This window comes from Physeter macrocephalus, chromosome 9 (genome assembly GCF_002837175.3).
Source record: "Physeter macrocephalus isolate SW-GA chromosome 9, ASM283717v5, whole genome shotgun sequence".
In the NCBI taxonomy this organism is placed as follows: domain Eukaryota; kingdom Metazoa; phylum Chordata; class Mammalia; order Artiodactyla; family Physeteridae; genus Physeter; species Physeter macrocephalus.
In genome coordinates this window covers 45,557,268-45,576,564 of record NC_041222.1, presented here as the reverse complement: position 1 = coordinate 45,576,564, position 19,297 = coordinate 45,557,268, and the positions used below count along the sequence as shown (strand labels likewise).

Genomic DNA, 19,297 nt, shown 5'->3' with positions numbered 1-19,297 from the left:
TGGTTTCTACACATTGAAACATGGAACCCACACCTCCCTGCCCCCCGCCCCCGACATACACTCTGTATTCCATTAGAAGCCTGTTCCATTTGGCCACAATATTGGGCCACCGGCAGACCATCTTCAAAGAATCACCAAGTTTCCATCTGCTAAGATACCATATTTCTTTTCCCCTTTACAGATAAAGCACGCTCTCTGGTCCCTTTCCAACTCCTTGGTTCTTCCTCTCCAGTCCTGCCTTCGCCGAGCCACCTGAATGAACTGATCTTGTCACTCCATGGCCCTTGAATCTTCTGTGGCTTCCCATCACATTCAGGATACTATATGTATTCCTTGGATGGCTAGCCGGGTCCTTCGTGATATGCCCCCAACTTACCTAGTTAGCCCTCACTGTCACCACAGACTTCCCACCTTCCGCTGTTGCTCTAACACACTGTATTTGGACTTGACCTGCTTTCTCACTTGCCTCTGCTTTTGCACAGGTTGTTCCCTTGCCTTCTCCGCTTGGTCCGCCCCGTCAACGCCTCCTTGTCTTTCAAAACTCAATTTGAGTGTCATCTCTACTGAGAGAAACCTTTTCTGCCTCTCCCTCTCACCTCCCTTGTCCCCCCATTCAGTCCCAGGCTCTCTCACACATGACCCCTACAAACAGCTAAGAGTATTTGCTGGCCCATCTCTGTCCTTGATTGGGTCTTGAGGTCCTTGCAAGCAAGGGCTGGGTTTTTTTGTGACTTTATTCCAGTGCCTAGCCTACTTTCATCGTTTCCAGTCAATAGCAAGCACTCAAAAATATATCCAGTAAAAATTTCACTCTTGGGTATAATCCCAACATATGCAAGACATGTACAAGAATGTTCAAAGCAGCATTTTCTGGATTAGTCCCAAACAGTAAATAACCCAAATGTCTCGTAACCATAGAATGGGTAAGTAAATCATGGCATTTTAAAGAAATAAATCCTATACAACAGTGAGACTGACTGACTGAATATTGGGAATGAATTTCACAAACGTAATGTTGAGTGAAGGAAGCCAGAAATAAATGATGTGTAATTCCATTTATATAAGCTCAAAAAGCAGGTAAAAGTTATATATGGTGTTAGAAATCATGAGAATGGTTACTCTCAAATGTACAGGGTAACTGATAGAAGGGGCATCTGGGACCCCAGTAGTGTCTACATCTTGATCTGGGTGCTGTCTGTGGAGTTTTCATCCAGCTGTATGTTTATGATTTGTGCATGTATCTGTCTCTCATATTTTAATAAAAATTTTAATTTAGAAAAGTTCCCTTTGTGAAACATGTTTGTGGCATTAAGGACAGTGACAAATGGGCAGTGTAGGTTTGACTCAAATGAATTTCCAGCTTGACTGATGCTCTTTTCCCCACTCAGAGCAGTGTTTTGTGGCAGAAAGGAAAATTAAAAAAAAAAAAAAAAAAAAAACGAAAATCTCTCCCATACAGAGTTTAGCATTTGCTTTAAATGTGATACTCAATGGTGTCAGCAGGTGTTAATTTGGATAGTTTGACTTCGCCACTTGAATTTCGGCAAGCTCAAATAATTTTAGAGTGAGTCAGGGTATAAATAAATAGCTATAATTGGAATTTCACTCTTTGCTTGCTATCTTCATCCTTCTGCTTTTAAGGTTTCTGCCGCCGCTAGGCATAAGCTTATTGGCATGCACACATCAGTCAAACCTTCCATATACTTTGTTGATTCACAGTTCACTGCTGCAGTTTAAAATTGGTTTTTTTCCTCTTGGTGTAAGGATTGTGCTTAATTATCGAAATTAACACCTTTGAGCTGATAGGGTTTTTTCCCTCCCTTCCAAATCTTAAGGGCTCTAGAAATCCCAAACTATGGGACATCTTTAAAAACACATATTCTTCTCTTTAAACAGATCAATGTGGGAAAGGAGCCTTGAACCCTTGTCTCTGAAATCATTGCAGCCATGTTGGCTGTGGCCTTCTGCAGCCTCCACGCTGGAGCCCATCCAGCCATCAGTGCGGGAACTCACCGAGTTTCTCTCTCAAGTTCTGTAATAAAGGCCTTTCAGTGTCTGCACAGATGGGAATTCTGCCACCTTCTCATTTCACATTTCCTGCACTTTTCTTCCTAAGCACTCTACTGCCCAAAATAGAATCACCGTTTTTTAAGTCCATGTGTAGGAATTTACAGGGAGAATGGACAGGGTCTCTGGAGCTCCCTATAATTATCACACCCTGAAGTAATTTTCCTACTGGCTATGAGGTAGATAAAGGATTCAGAAGGGTGCTCTGAGTGTCTCTCAGAGAACAGCGTGGATTTTCTTTCGGGGGGATAGTTGGGGAGGAACCCATCGCGAGGCAGGGCATTAGTGCTGACTCTGTGGGCAACAAGGATACAACAGGACAGGGGCCTATGCCAGCCCTGCCACCCATGAACCCCCTTCATGAGTCCTCTGCTCTCCTGAGGTCTCTTCCTGATGGGATATATCCTTCCTCTCTACCTTTGTTTTGGGGGTGGGGGGGAGGTGTTCCCAGAGGGATCAACTCCCCTTACTCCTCTCTGCCTAGTTGAATTATCTCCATCCTTTAAGGTCTTGTTCAAATCTCACCTCCTCTGGGAAGCCTTCCTGGATGACTTCAGCTAGAAGTGATTTCCCCCTTGTTTGAATTTTTAGATCTCTTAATGACTGTACATTCTGGGGGTGCCCACATGAAATATAATTTACGGCAATGATAAATAGTAACTGAGTACTTATGTGCCAGGCACTATTCTTGCCACTTTACTGATATAAAGTCAGAATCCTTACAATGACTCCATAAGTTAGGTGCATTATTATTCCCATTTTACAGATGAGGATCCCAGGGCCCATAGCGCTATCGAAACTCCCTCCATCAGATTAGAAGCTCCATTTACCATCTCTTTGACTTACTGACTTGTCTCTTTTTCAGCACAAGGCTTAGGGACTTGCAGTTGGTAATTGTTCACCTCATATTTTTCCATTTAATTTTGTGCTTAAAGGACTTGAGATCATGGAAATAGCATTTGAAAATAATTTCTGTCATATATGCTACCTTTCCATTTCTGTCAACATGGAGGATGGTGCAGTGGAGTAGGTGAGACTGATAAAAAAATCGTAATAAAAGAAAAAAGACCTCATTTCATATGTACTGTACGCCAGGTACTGTGATAAGTGATATATGTTCACTCTCTTCTCAGCTTTTTCCCCCTCAAAGATCAGAGACAGGTTGCAAAATGATCAGATAAGTAGATGAAGGCTTTTTAGCAAAAGGAATATGAATGTAGGAAGTCAAACAGAATCCTGGGTTCAGTCATTACCCAAGAATGCATGCCCTGAGGACCCTCGTTTGGAGGTGAACCACAAACTTGGCTCTAGGCTTCCTAGTGTTTATGACAAAAAAGGACACACAATCAATTACAACACTCATATTGCCTTTAAGATAAAGACAAACCAGCTATTCAGAGGAAGCACACATAAATGTCACATCAAATAATTTCCTATTACAATTCTCAGTGCAGGCCAGTCTCATTTTGCTGAAGGGCAAAATGGTAAAATCCATTCGAGGAAGAGACAGACTATAGTGTCTAGCTATGCAGTCTAATTTGGTTAAGACACTCATAGACTGTACACATTTCAGGAAATTCTCTCTCAAGTGGGCTCCATACTATCTGCTCCAGACAATTACCTTTCCACCTTCAACTAAAAGCTGAATAGCAGTTTTGGTTTAACACCTATGAACACTCTGTAAAACTAGCATGCCCAGGAACAGATTTTGGAAAACCTAGTCATACAGGCAACATAAATCTTTAAAAATTGAGGTTTTCAGTGGGGAAAATGAAATGCAAACTCCTTTGCATGATTTATGATGCTTTTCACAACCCAACCTCAACCTGCTATTCCAGACCTAATTTATTCCCACCCCTCACCCTTCACCATCTTTGTTTAGCCCAAACTACATAGAGTTCCATGAATATACTCCATGCTCTCGCTCATTGAGACCTCATAGATGCTTCCTGAAACATCCTTTCTTCTCTCCCTTATCCCCTGGCTTCTCTGCCTACTGGGGCTTGAAGGATGTCACCTTTTCTGATTCCACCTAACAATTAATCTTACCCTTTACTACGCTTCCATAGCACTTTGCTTCTATCACATTTTATTATCCCCTTTTGTTAGCTTCTTTGATTTTTCTGCCAAACTGTGACCTCCTCCAGGGTGGAATGTGTCTTGTTTAACTTTTTATCCTAGCACTGGGGACAGAGTCTGACCTGGATTTATTTCATCAGATATTTATTGAGTGCTTCCTGTACTGACAAAGCTGGGACAATTTCCATCCTGTGATGCTAAGTAAAAAAAGATGAGTTACTCCATGGTGACCCAAATATGTTTCCACTATTCTTTGAAGCCATCCAGTATTGTATAGATGGATTGCTCAATATGGCTTGATTTAGAAAAGGATGACCCAGTAAATAGGTTGAACCACAAACTGATTCTACTGAACTCTTTTTTTTTTCCTGACTCAGTATTTCCCAGATTTGAAAAGCTCCAAAGGAAGCTGCACTTGTATGTTGCTATTTATTCCAAGTGCCTTCTCTTGTTTGTGTAACATCTGTGATGCCAAAGAACTTTGGAAAATTACACTCGGCCTAAGGATGCATCACTTCATCCACCAATAAAACATATGCCCCTTACAAGTCAAACAGAGCCACCATCCCAGGAGACCTTAATAATTTTACTGCACAGCTAAGAGGAGGGTCAGAAATTTTAAAAAGTTGTCTACTCCTCCATGATCTCCTGACATGAATAGGAGATTTAAGAACTAAGTTACCAAATTTCATTGTCAATGAAACAACCTATTGAATGGAGGTATTGTGCAAATCTGACCTTATCTCTGGACTTCCAGAGCATTTAATCAGCCGTCCATTACAAAAACCCATATTGTGGCCATTCAGATCCACATAAACACTGTGCAAATATGAGAATGTTTCCATAAATGGGGTTCCAAAAGTGTGTTGAGCAAGCAATGGAAGCATTTTAGATACAGAAATCAGAACCAGTATTGGAATTTACTTTACATCAAATTGTTTATATTTATACTCTAACTAGCCTAACAAAGTTTCTTTTGCTTTGTGAAGTATATACTCAAAGTAGAATGACACTAGTAATATTTGTTAAAAAATGTTATTTTACTTTATAGAGGATGTTCAATATAACAGAACATACATCTTTCAGCAGAAGGTAGATCTAGTGGACAAGAAAGATTAAGTCCAGGACCTTATAAATTCACCATTATTTTTCTATTTTTATTTGCAAAACGTCACCAAATTTACATTGAGAGTTAATTGTATGCCAGCCTCTTAGTTGGTACCAGAGAAAGAAAGATGACTAAAATATTCTACCCAGGCGGAGCTTATAGTACATTAGGGAAGACAGACCAGCAAAGATACAATTTCAACATTATATTATATAAATTCTAAGATGCAGATACTCATGAGTGCTATGGAAACTCAGAGGAAAGGCACTGAGGAGAGGTCAAAGAAAGGCTTCCTGAAGATGCTGAGTCTTAGAAGGATGAACAAAGCGAGCACCATTTATTAGATGGAGAAAAAATGACAATGAAATAAGAGCAGTAGGGACCAAAGACAAGATCTGGGATATCCCATAGATTAAGGGGTAGGTGGAGGAAAAGGAGACTTGGAAGGGGATCAAGAAGTGATGAGAGAGGTAGAAACAGAACCGGGAGAAAATAGTGCCAGAGAAGTCTGTTGTGGAAAGCAAGAAATTATAGACAGCCAAGTACAGAGAAAAAGTAGAGAGAAGACATCATTGCTAATTATTAGAGAAATGCAAATCAAAACTACAGTGAGGTACCACCTCACACTGGTCAGAATGGCCATCATTTTAAAAGTCTGCAATTAACAAATGCTGGAGACAGTGTGGCGAAATGGGAACCCTCTTACACTGTTGGTGGGAATGTAAATTGGTGCAGCCACTATGGAGAACAGTATGGAGATTCCTGAAAAGACTAAAAATAGAGTTGCCGTATGATCCAGCTATCTCACTCCTGGGCATATGCACAGACAAAACTACAATTCAAAAAGATATATGTATCCCTATGTTCACAGCAGCACTACTTAACAATAGCCAAGACATGGAAACAGCCTAAATGTCCATCAACAGATGAATGGATAAAGAAGATGTGGGGTGTGTGAGTGTGTGTGTATGTGTGTGTGTGTGTGTGTGTGTGTGTGTGTGTGTGTGTGTGTGTGTATATATATATATATATATATGATGGAATATTACTCAGCCATTAAAAAGAATGAAATAATGCCATTTCCAGCAGCATGGATGGACAGAGATTATCATACTAAGTGAGGTAAGTCAGAAAGAGAAAGACAAATACCATATGATATACTTACATGTGGGATCTAAAGTATGACACGAATCAACATATCTATGAAACAGACTCATAGAGAACAGACTTGTGATTGCCAAGGGGGAGGGGGGGTGGAGGAGGGAAGGATTAGGAGTCTGGGATTAGCAGATACAAAGTATTATATATAGGATGGGTAAACAACAGGGTCCTACTGTATGGCACAGGGAAGTATATTTAATATCTTATAATAATCCATAATGGAAAAGAATATGAAAACATATATATATATGTATAACTGAGTCACTTTGCCGTACAGCAGAAATTAACACAACATTGTATACCAACTGTACTTCAGTAAAATTTTTTTTTTAAGTAGAGAGAAGAGAGGATGGGGCAATGTCCTCAAGCTGATGGGAGGCCAAGTGTATGGGTTGGAAGAGTTGACCCTGAGAACCTCTAATCCTCCAAGACGACAATAGGGAAAGATCCAAAAATGGGAGCAGAGGTAGGTAAACTTGGAGGTGGGAACACCACAGGATGGTACAGTTCAAGCCAGATGGCTTCAGTTTTTGTTGAAGTAGCTTACAAAGTCACATCTGCTGGGAGTAAGGACATTGAGACTGGGGAAAAGGCTGAGGGAAAATGGTAGCTTGGGAACATCAGAGAAGTAAGTAGAAGGAGAAATATCACTGATGGCAGGGGAGCGCGTTGGGTTTGAGATGCCTCTGGTTTTCATGGTTGTGATTTTTCCACCTGCAAGCAGAAGCCCAGGAACAGAGGCAGAAAATAACAGCAAACATTTATTGAGCATTTCCTATGTACCTGAAACTTATCTTAGCATCTCTGCATATTGTGGTAAGCAGAATAATGACCTTCTAGTAATGTCCACATCCTAGTCTCTGGATTCTGTGAATTTGCTACATTATATGGCAAAGGGGAATTAAGGTTACAGATGGAATTCAGGTTACTGATCAGCGAACTGCGAAACAGGGAGATCATCCTAGATTATATGGGTTATGTGGGCCAAATATAATAAGGGTCCAAGAAGTAGAAGATGGAAGTGCAAGAGAAGGATCAGAGTGATGTGAACTGAGAAGGACTTAAACCTGCCATTGCTGGTTTTGAAGGAGGAGGAAGGGGCCCTGAGTCAAGGAATGTGGGTGGCCTCTAAAAGCTAGAAAAGGCAAGGAAATGGATCCTACCCTCTAGCCTCTAAAAGGACTGCAGCCCTGCTGACAACTTGATTTTAACCCCTGAGGCTCTGCCAGACTTCTGATCTACAGAAATGTAAAACAGTAAATTGTATTATTTAATTTTTAAAATGTGTGGTAACTGGTTACAGCAGCAGTATAAAACTACAACCTCTATATGTTTTCTTTTATCCTTCACAACATTATTTTATAGTTGGGCAATTTGGGGAGTTGATCCTGGTTATTGAGCTGGATGTCATGAAGGAGGTGGAGACAAATCTTGAGAAAGAAATGTTTCCAACTTGCAAGGCGTCTGCCTCAAGGGAAGCCTTTGTAGTATTTTTAGGCAAGGAATAATGGACCACTTCTGAAGGCCCAGAGTGTTCAAGGGATCCTGAGGACCCAAAGTACTCAATTCTTCCATCTAGATGTCCCCATTCTATGCCCCAGTATCCCATGCATTCCCTATCAAACCTTGACTTTAGCATATGAGATTTGGTGGGGCTACATATTAGGGCTTCTCTGTAATTTGTTTTCCACAATCAGGTCCTGGGCCAGATTTTCAGCCCAATCTGCCTTCTGCCTGTGGTAGTGCAGGATCTCTTTAAGTCCGTGAGCGAGGCCTCTTGAGTTGCACATTATGCCCTGAATAAGTGGTTGGTTTGGTTGAGCCTGCCAACTCCACAGCCCTTATAGTTACCACTGGACTTTCTCTCTCAAGTATTAGCAAGTTTGCAAATGCCAGTATCCCATCCCACCTGGCCTCAGGTGAGATGCTTAGTAATTGTGATATTACACCGCATACTCACCTTAAATGTCACTTCACCTAAATCCTAGGGAGTCCTTCCTTGACTGTTCAGTCTAAACCCTCATAAAATTCACCATCCCTACACACTATTTCTTTTATAATATGTATAACACTGTAATTATTTTATTTTTGTATGTGTCTAAAATTTATTATTTGTACATCCAGACCTTTTAAAATGCAGTGCTAGTTCAAGGCTTGGCACAAAATGGACTCAATAAATATTTGCAAAACAAATATCTGAATCTAATTCACTGAGCTTGAGTGTATTAACAATGCAGTATATGTGAAAAACATTTTAATTGTAAAGTATTTTTATCTGTACCAAGCACTAGATGAAAATATTTCGTAATGTTCAAAACTGTGCCTTGGTGGATCAGTGATTTTATGCTACACCAGAAATAGCAGTACTTGTAGGAACTTTATGGATATTTATTATATAACAATGTTTCAAATGCTCACATCCATAGTTTTTGCAATGTTTTTTGAAATGTGTCATTTTATCTTTAGAAAATGAATTATGTGCAAAATTCGAGTTGTGAAAAACTGGCACATTTTGGGGGTTCTGAACGTGTAAATGATTATATATAAAGTGAGTAATTACTTTCCCTTTACCCACCAGCCAAATTGTTTAAATTCCTTTGAGGCTGGAGTTAAAAGAGAAAGGCAATATAGGACCGAAACTAATACACCTCTGAAATGCCAGTCACAGAGGCACCAATCAGCTTTGAGCCCTGACTTAATTGAGCATTGGATATGTGTAAGAATGAGTTCCTTGCCACTGTCACGTGATTTGTATCTATAATCAGAAAAATATGAGTCTTAAATTTCAGGTGCATATTGACATTCTCCACCCTGTTGAAGGAAGCCACGAGCTATCACTTAATGTCCATTTCTTCTCAGCCACCTAGAACATCAAATCAAGAAGCATCTTTGGAAGGCTCAGATTTTGAATTGTAAAGTGATACCCAAATCATCTAGCTATTACACAACTGGGGCAAGGGGAAATTAATCAAGCAGTAGTTTTGTTTTGTTTTTTTTGTGTGTGTGTGTGGTACGCGGGCCTCTCACTTTTGTGGCCTCTCCGGTTGTGGAGCACAGGCTCCGGACGCACTGGCTCAGCGGCCATGGCTCACGGGCCCAGCCGCTCCGCGGCATGTGGGATATTCCCAGACCGGGGCACAAACCTGTGTCCCCTGCATCGGCAGGCGGATTCTCAACCACTGCGCCACCAGGGAAGCCCCAAGCAGTAGATTTTCAAAGGAGAAATTTGGCCTGCATCTTTTATACATGAGTTGAAGGAGTCTTATGTTGAAAACATTTTCCAGAAACAAAATCCTTTGTGACTATAATTCTTTCAACAGTTTAATGATAATTGCCCTGAAGTCATCCTTAGAAACACATAGAGGACTTCTGTGGTGGAGCATTGGTTAAGAATCTGCCTGCCAACGCAGGGGACATGGATTTGAGCCCTGGTCTGTGAAGATCCCACATGCCACGGAGCAACTAAGCCCATGCACCACACCTACAGAGCCTGCACTCTAGAACCCGTGAGCCACAACTACAGAGCCTGCATGCTGCAACTACTGAAGCCCACGTGCCTAGAACCCATGCTGTGCCACAAAGAGAGGCCACCGCAATGGGAGGCCTGTGCACCACAACAAGCAGTGGCCCCTGCTCACTGCAACTAGAGAAAGACCATGCACAGCAGCGAAGACCCAACGCAGCAATAAAGAAAGAAAGAAAGGGGGTGAGGGAGGGAGAGAGAAAGAGAGAGAAAGAAAGGAAGGGAGGGAGGAAGGGTGGGAGGGAGCAAGAGAGAAAGAAAGAGAGAGGAAGGGAAGTAGGGAGTGAGAAAGAGGAAGGGAGGAAGAAAGAAAGAGAGAGAGAGAGAAAGAAAGAAGGAAAGAAAGAAAGAAAAGAAAGAAAGAAAGAGAAAAAAGAAAAAGGAAAGAAAAGAAAAGAAAGAAAGAAAAATAGAATGGGTATGCTGGCTTCTATAGCACATGAAATTTCTAGAATCAATCCCAAGTCCACCTCCTTATAATAGAGTGCTAGCTCTCACAGGCACAGGCCCTGCTTCTCATACTTTAACAAATTTCCCAAACAACACTCTCTTAGATTATTTCCATAGGAATACAAGATACAAGTTATAATTCAAGGATTCAATAACTGGCTGGGTGCCTTAGAATTTCATGCTTTCCATTTCACATGGGGTTCAGATAGGAAAGAACACTGCTGGCTATCACAATCCGAGAACATACCATGCACCAGTGGTGATAGCCTGTATTATCTCATCTCCTTCAGCCCTCTGTATAACATCCTGACATGATTTTTCTAAATGTTGGTGACAAGGAAACTGAGACAAATCATCAATGGACACAAAAGTAGGTATCAGAGCAAGGATACAAACCCAACTCTAATAGGCTCCAAGGCTCATGCTCTTTCAACCGTACTATCTGCTCTTCCTACCAATGTTAAGGCCAATGCTTACTGCTGGCCTGCAAAGAATGCTCCCAATTCTTGAATCTAAATTCAGCTCCCTGGAGAGTTTTCTCTCAGTGGCTATTGACACTCAGCGGTATCTCTCAGCAGTATCTATTGACAGCACCAGCCAAATTAGTGGTGTCCTTAGGAAAAGCCCAATTGAACCTGTTCCCATCAATGCCAACTGTCAGGATCTGAAGTTGGTTCCCACTGACTAGTATATCCTGGAGCCTTCTGCAGCAGGAACTCTCAGCAGCAGCAGTTGCTCTTAGAAGTGGTGGCTCCCAATTTTAGGTCGCTTAAGCTGCCTTCTAGCCATCTCTCCTAGCAATGAGACCTCTTGCCAGGAAATAGGCAAATTATCATCAGGGTCCTCTATGGGCTTTCCAGTCTCAGGTAGCTATGACTACCCAATAAGTGATTATGAATAAAGTCACATAGCTCTTTGGAGAACATTATTGCAATTTCAACACAAATTTCCACTCAGTGTTATACTTTTGGTTGTCCCTTCAGCCAGATTCTATTTTACTTGAGGCCAAGAAGTACTCAGCCTTCTCTTACTCTCCAAAGGGAACTATTCTCCAAGGAGAGAGGAATAGAGAACCACTTACTCTCTTCTGGAAGTACTGGATTCAGGTTATTTAAAGATGGACTGCTGCAAAAATCTAACTCTCTTTTCTTGGAGGCACAGAAGCATCTAAACAAATCAAGACCCCAAAAGAGTACAAGAAATTCCTTAGGTAGTATTCAAATGCAGTACTATTAGAAACCCAGTCTAATGCAGGCTACATACTGAATGTTCTTCTTTCTCTTCAGCTTTCTATGATAAATGATCTCTCTTAGCTTAAAAGAAAGCCTTTATTTGATTGAACTGTCTCTCTGGTTACCAACCAATCTCTCTGTTGCCTTTTAGCATTTACATTCTGGACTAGAGATGAACCTGCTTCAATTCTATTTCCTCATCTGTTTGCAATTTGATTTCTTTCCCCAAAATTCTAATATTCTTGGATTCTAATGTAGGTGATTCCAATGACCTCTTTAAGTCCTCATTTTCCTTGCTCCCTCTTTAGAACTTTCCAGGAGAGAAACCAAGATCTCTGGCTCTCAGCACCATCTCGGCACCTTGAAAAGCCCGCACCATTTCACTAGTCACATGAGGGCACCATCTTGGAAGCAAATCCTCCAGCCCCCTGCTAATCATTATTACCCACCAGCTGCTCCCCAGCTAACACTGCATGCAGTAGAGACAAGGCTTTCCTGGGAGTCTTGCCCAAATTGAAGATTTATGAGGAAGAGGGAAAAAATGCTATTGTTTTCAGCCACTGTTTTAACTAAACTATATGACTTTAACCCTAAAGGGCCTGACTGTCCTCTGAATCCCTCAGTACCACTCATCTGTCATTGAACTCTGCTATGTTGAGTTAGAAATTATTTTTTCTTGTGTTTAGAGAATACCTTACCAGCTCAGTAATTAGCTTCTTGGAGACAGGTATCTTAGACGACATTTGTGGAGTTTGCTGTATCTTGTAGCACCGTGACTTTTGAGGCAGTAGATAATCTATAAATATTTCTTGGCTAATTAAATCAGAGATTATGTGTTCTATAAGATAAAATAATTTCTTACTGTGCCAGTTCGGCAAACATGAGATATGGTGTAGAGCAGACATATTAAAACCTACCCAGACTCTGGGTAGATAAGCACACTGACATTTAAGATACTAAACTATTTGCGTTATAGAAAATGTATATAATCACCAATTCTTCAAAATCCTCTAAAGTGCTTATTTAATGCTCCACTGGAATTTGATATCCAAATCTTGGAATTTATTTAAAAAGTCAAACCACATTAGAGTCTCATCACTCAACATATTTTTTTGACTAATGGGTAACAACACAAATGAAGCAAGTTTGCAGTTAATGAGCTACAGATAATCTATCTGTAAATAATAATTACTACTAATATACAAATCGGTTAGACTTCAGGTTTGTTCTAACTCTTTGTATTTACACCAATTTATTTCCTTTACCCTAATCAGTTAAGTTTCCTCTAAAGATAATTAGAGAGAGATGACTTCTGGAATGGCAATATGAAGAGTTCTGCAAACTAACTCCCCCCCAAAACAAACTTAATTGGTCAAAATTATTTTAAAGAACAATAACTATTTTAAAATCTCTGTAAAATGCCCAAGGAAATACAGAAATTGAGGAAACATTTATTTAAGAAAATCTAATAAAACTTGGACAGAACAGTGAGCACCTATGTCACTTGAGTCAGGATCTAGTCCCTCCCTTGCCCCTCCCCCATGGCTCAGCACAATGGAAACTCCACTTCAGAGGGGGGTCCCTCTATATCAAGCTACCAGTCAAGCACTAGAGTATCTCTCTGGGATCGACAGGCTGCCAACACTTCTCACCCTCCCCTAGCCACCTGCTGCAAAGGCTAATTTTTAGACAAGTGTGGTCATGAGGTCAGGGGCTCCCTTCTTCTGTCCAGCTCCATTTGTAGCCCCACTGGTTCTATCCCAGGCAAAGAGGGCTGATAATACTGGGGCCAATTACCCTCACCACAGTTTGCTCATAGAGAGAATATTTCACACTGGGAGAAGAAAGCTGAGAGGACCAGAGGCTACCGCCCCTCCCCATTGCCCTCCTCATTAGAGCAGGAATGGTACTCTAAAAAAAAGTGGGTCATTGTCCCTGCTCTCAGATCCAAAGCAGTGGCTCTGATATTTTGCTTAGAGGGAGAGGCAGGCCAAAAGAATATGAATTTGAATTGATTTGGAACAGAATGTGGAGAAGTTCAATCTTAAGTGCATTCTCAAAGAACAACGGAGGTTCTGGTGGTAAGCAACTCAGAGGAGGTTGGTAGCTCCATGAAAGCAAGAAGAAAAACTACAGGCCAGCTGGATTACCAGAGAAAACGAGGTAAAGAGAGAACTGCTAAGATGAGCAGTCCTGGAGTCAAAAAACACCTGAAATACTGGCCCTATGAAGAGGTCCAAATTTAATTGTATCAGACTGTGGAACAGTGTATGTACTAGGACATTATCAATAACAAAAATCCACCAGGAATTAGTGGAGCCTAACAGCTGGAGATAATACCAACAGAGACAAACAGCTTAACAGAGAGATCAGAAAAATAGACAAAGAGAGCCCTACTAAAAGCAGTCATCCCAGAGCAACTGTGCCCATGCCTAGCCTGCATCCTCTTAAGAATGACATCAGAGACTTCACAATGCATGAAAAGTAGATATCACTAAAATACTCCAGCCAAGTTACTAAACAAATAAGCAAACAAATAGCAACAAGAAGGCTGGGTGAAGAGAAATCAGATCCAGAGTTCCTACAATATATTATAAAAAATGTTCAGTTTTCAGGGGGAAAAAAAAAAAAGGAGAAATGTAAAGAAGCAGGATAGTATGACCAATATATGGCAGCTGGGGGAGTGGAGGAGGAGAAACCACCTCTAAGATGGCCCAGATGTCTGACTTAATAGACTTCACAACATCCATCATAATATGTTCAAAGAACTAAAGGAAACCATGCATTAAAAAGTAAAGCAAGGGACAACTAGGGCACCTGCCAGACGCTGGTGGGAAACCCCAACATCCAAGGAGATGGGAGGAACCCCCAAGCTAACTGGTAAGACGTGGGGGAACTGAGGGGGTAGGAGAGGTGGAGGCCAGACAGGACTGGTGCCCCTGAGAGGTGGCTGGGAGGGAGGAGAGGTTCCCACGCCTGGAGGGACCCTCGGGGGCTCGGATTGGGGGCAGTGCGCTGAACATTTCCCCTGCCCAATCAGCCTGGGAAGACTGCTGAGCTCCCAGGCCAGGTCCCCCACCCTCCAAGGTCCCCTTCTGGGCCTCATTGGTCCTGGGAACATAGGAAAGAGGCTGGGGAAAAGCAGGAGAGGCAGGCAGGAGGGGCCCTCCAGGACTAGAGGAGCGAGAGAGGAGCAGAGGGCATTTGCTCTGCCTGCTCGGGCCCAGGGAAGCCTGCTGGGTCCCCGACCCTCTGAGACCAGAGGCACACCTGGGCCTCTTCTGTTCCATTGAGATTAGACCCCACCCCACACCCACCCCAGGGCCTTTTCCAGCCCTGTGCGTCCTAAGCATAGGCCCCGCCCACTGCCTAAACCCCACCACTGCATAAGCCCCACCCTCCAGAGCGAAGACTTTTTCTACCTATTTTTTTTCTTTTTCTCCTCTTTTTTTTTTTTTTTTTTTTTTTTTTACTATTGTGGTTCTGTTTTACCTTCTGGTTGTTGTTTCATCTATATTTTTATTTTTATATTCTTTCTAACATATCTGTTAGTTTCCTAGTCTAATTTTATTTTTTATTCTTTGTTATTGTTCTCCCTTTTTTCTTTCTTTTTTTTTTTTTGCCACACCACGTGGCTTGCGGGATCTTGGTTCATGAGCCAGGGGGTGGGCCAAATCTCCTGCTGTAGGAGCTCCGAGTCCAAACCACTGGACTAACAGAGAAGCTCAGACGCCAGAGAATATTCACTGGAGTGAAGTCTCCTGGAGGTTCTCATCTCAGCACCAAGACCCAGCTCTACCCAATAGCCTACAAAAACTCCAGTGTTGGAAGCCTCAGGCCAAACAACCAGTAAGACAGGAACACAATCCCACTCATTTAAAAAAAAAAAAAAAATCAGACAGCAAAAAAATGTGTCACAGATGAAGGAGCAAGGTAAAAACCTACAAGACCAAATAAATGAAGAGGAAATAGCCAATCTACCTGAAAAAGATTTCAGAGTAATGATAGTAAAGATGATCCAGAATCTCGGAAACAGAATGGAGACACGGATTGAGAAAATACAAGAAATGTTTAACAAAGATCTACAAGAACTAAAGAACAAACAGAGATAAACGACATGATAACTGAAGTGAAAAATACACTAGAAGGAATCAATAACAGAATAACTGAGGCAGAAGAATGAATAAGTGAGCTGGAAGACAAAATGGTGGAAATAACTGCCAAGGAGCAGAATAAAGAAAAAAAGAATGAAAAGAATTGAATACAAACTCAGAGACCTCTGGGACAATGCTAAATGCATCAACATTTGAAGTATAGGGGTCCCAGAAGAGGAAGAGAAAAATGAAAGGTTTGAGAAAATATTTGAAGAGATTAGAGTCGAAAACTTCCCTAACATGGGAAAGGAAATAGTCACCCAAGTCCAGAAAGTGCAGAGAGTCCCATACAGGATGAACCCTAGGAGAAACACACCAAGACACATATTAATCAAACTAACAAAAATAAATTTCAAAGAAAAAATATTAAAAGCACAAGGGAAAAGCAAAAAATAACATACAAAGGAATCCCCATAAGGTTATCAGCTGATTTTTCAGTAGAAACTGTGCAGGCCACAGGGAGTGGCAGGATATACTTAAAGTGATGAAAGAGAAAATCGTACAAGCAAGATTACTCTACCCAGCAAGGATCTCATTCAGATTCGACAGAGAAATCAAATGATTTTCAGAAAAGCAAAAGCTAAGAGAATTCAGCACCACCAAACCAGCTTTACAACAAATGCTAAAGAAACTTCTCTAGGTGGGAAACACAAAAGAAGAAAAAGACCCACAATAACAAACTGAAAACAATTAAGAAAATGGTAATAGGAACATACATATCGATAATAACCTTGAATGTAAATGGATTAAATACCCCAGCTAAAGACACAGACTGGCTGAATGGATACAAAAACAAGACCCATATATATGCTGTCTACAAGCGACCCACTTCAGACTTAGGGACACATACAGACTGAAAGTGAAGGGATGGAAAAAGATATTCCATGTAAATGGAAATCAAAAGAAAGCTGAAGTAGCAATACTCGTATCAGATAAAATAGACTTTAAAATAAAGACTGTTACAAGACATAAGGAAGCACACTACATAATGATCAAGGGATCAATCCGAGAAGAAGATAAAACAGTTATAAATGCTCATGCACCCACCATAGGAGTACCTCAATACCTAAAGCAAATGCTAACAACCATGAAAGGGGAAATCGACAGTAACACAATAATAGTAGGGGACTTTAACTCTCCACTTCCATGAATGGATAGATCATCCAAACTGAAAATAAATACGGAAACACAAGCTTTAAATGACACAATAGACCAGATAGATTTAATTGATATTTATAGAACATTCCACCCGAAAGAGGCAGAATACCCTTTCTTCTCAAGTGCACAAGGAACATTCTCCAGGATAGATCACATCTTGAATCACAAATCAATCCTCTGTAAATTTAAGAAAACTGAAATCATATCAAGCATCTTTTCTGACCACAACACTATGAGACTGGAAATCAATTACAGAAGAAGAAAACAAAACTGTGTGCTACTAAATAACCAAGAGATCACTGAAGGAATCAAAGAAGAAATTAAACAATACATAGAAACAAATGACAATGAAAACACGACAACTCAAAACCTATGGGATGCAGCAAAAGCAGTTCTAAGAGGGAAGTTTATAGCAATTCAACTTCACCTCAAGAAACAAGAAAAATCTCAAATAAACAATCTAACCCTACAGCTAAAGCAACAAGAGAAAGAAGAACAATGAAACCCAAAGTCAGTAGAAGGAAAGAAATCATAAATATCAGAGCAGAAATACATGAAATAGAAACAAAGAAAACAGTAGCAAAGATCAATAAATCTAAAAGTTGGTTCTTTGAGGAGATAAACAAAATTGATAAACCCTTAGCCAGACTCATCAAGAAAAAAAGGGAGAGGATGCAAATTAATAAAATTAGAAATGAAAAAGGAGAAATCACAACTGATACAGCTGAAATACAAGAATTATAAGAGACTACTACAGACAACTATATGCCAATAAACTGGACAACCACAAAGAAATGGACAAATTCTTGGAAAGGTACAATTTTTCCAAGACTGAACCAGGAAGAATTAGAAAACATAAACAGACCTATCACAAGCAATGAAATTGAAACTGTAATTAAAAATCTTCCAACAAACAAAAGTCCAGGACCAGATGGCTTCACAGGCCAATTCTATCAAACATTTAGAGAAGAGCTAACACCCATCCTTCTCAAACTCTTCCAAATAATTGCAGAAGGAGGAACACTCCCAAATTAGTTCTACAAAGCCACCATCACCCTGATACCAAAACCAAAAATAGATATCACAAAAAAAGAAAATTATACACCAATATCACTGGTGAACATAGATGCAAAAATTCTGAACAGAATACTAGCAAACAGAATCCAACAACATATTAAAAGGATCATACACCATGATCAAGTGGGATTTATCCCAGGGATGCAAGGATTCTTCAATATATGCAAATCAATCAATGTGATACACCATATAACAAATTAAGGAATAAAAACCATATGATCATCTCAATAGATGCAGAAAACGCTTTTGAAAAAATTTCAACACCCATTTATGATAAAAACTCTCCAGAAAATGGGCATAGAGGGAAGCTACTCAACATGATAAAGGCCATATATGACAAACCCACAGCAAACATCATATTTAATGGTGAAAAACTGGAAGCATTTCCACTAAGAACAGGAACAAGACAAGGAAGTCCACTCTCACCACTCTTATTCAACAGTTTTGGAAGTCCCAGCCACGGCAATCAGAGGAGAAAATGAAATTAAAGGAATACAAATTGGAAAAGAAGAAGTAAAACTGTCAATCACTGTTTGCAGATGACATGATACTATACATAGAATATCCTAAAGATGTCACCAGAAAACTACTAGAACTAATCAATGAATTTGGTAAGGTTGAAGGATACAAAATTAATGCACAGAAATCTCTGTCATCCCTATACACTAACAATGAAAAATCAGAAAGAGAAATTAAGGAGACAATCACATTTACCATGGCAACAAAAAGAATAAAATACCTAGGAATAAACCTACCTAAGGAGGCAAAACACTTGTACTCCGAAAACTATAAAACACTGATGAAAGAAATCAAAGATGACATAAACAGATAGAGAAATATACCATGTTCTTGGATTGGAAGAATCAATATTGTGAAAATTACTATACTACTCAAAGCAATCTACAGATTCAATGCAATCCCTGTCAAATTACCAATGGCATTCTTCACAGAATTAGAACAAAAAATTTTACAATCTGTATGGAGACACAAAAGAGCCCGAATAGCCAAAGCGATCTTGAGAAAGAAAAACGGAGCTGGAGGAATCAGACTCCTGACTTCAGGCTATACTACAAAGCTACAGTAATCAAGACAGTATGGTACTGGCACAAAAACAGAAATATAGATCAATGGTGCAGAATAGAAAGCCCAGAGATAAACCCACACACATATGGTCACCTAATTTACGACAAAGGAGGCAAGAACATACAGTGGAGAAAAGACAGCCTCTTCAATAAGTGGTGCTGGGAAAACTGGACAGCTACATGTAAAAGAATGAAATTAGAACACT

At 40.4% G+C, this 19,297-nt stretch overlaps 2 long non-coding RNA genes across 9 annotated transcripts in view; one reads left to right on the top strand and one right to left on the bottom strand.

Annotated features, from left to right (window-relative positions):
- The window catches only part of LOC102980373 (uncharacterized), a 127,523-nt gene that overhangs the window by 51,920 nt on the left and 56,306 nt on the right, over nucleotides 1-19,297 (top strand). For 5 of the 8 annotated variants that reach the window (XR_003681254.2, XR_447967.4, XR_447968.4 and 2 more), the window contains exon 13: nucleotides 182-6,198. This is a non-coding gene — a long non-coding RNA (uncharacterized lncRNA). Of the gene's footprint in view, nucleotides 1-181; nucleotides 6,199-6,749; nucleotides 8,613-19,297 lie in introns of those variants that run through there. The other 3 variants (XR_003681255.2, XR_447966.4, XR_008618229.1) reach the window with 3 other exon arrangements.
- Nucleotides 1-19,297, bottom strand: part of LOC114486880 (uncharacterized) — a 70,602-nt gene that overhangs the window by 24,667 nt on the left and 26,638 nt on the right. The window lies entirely within an intron of this gene.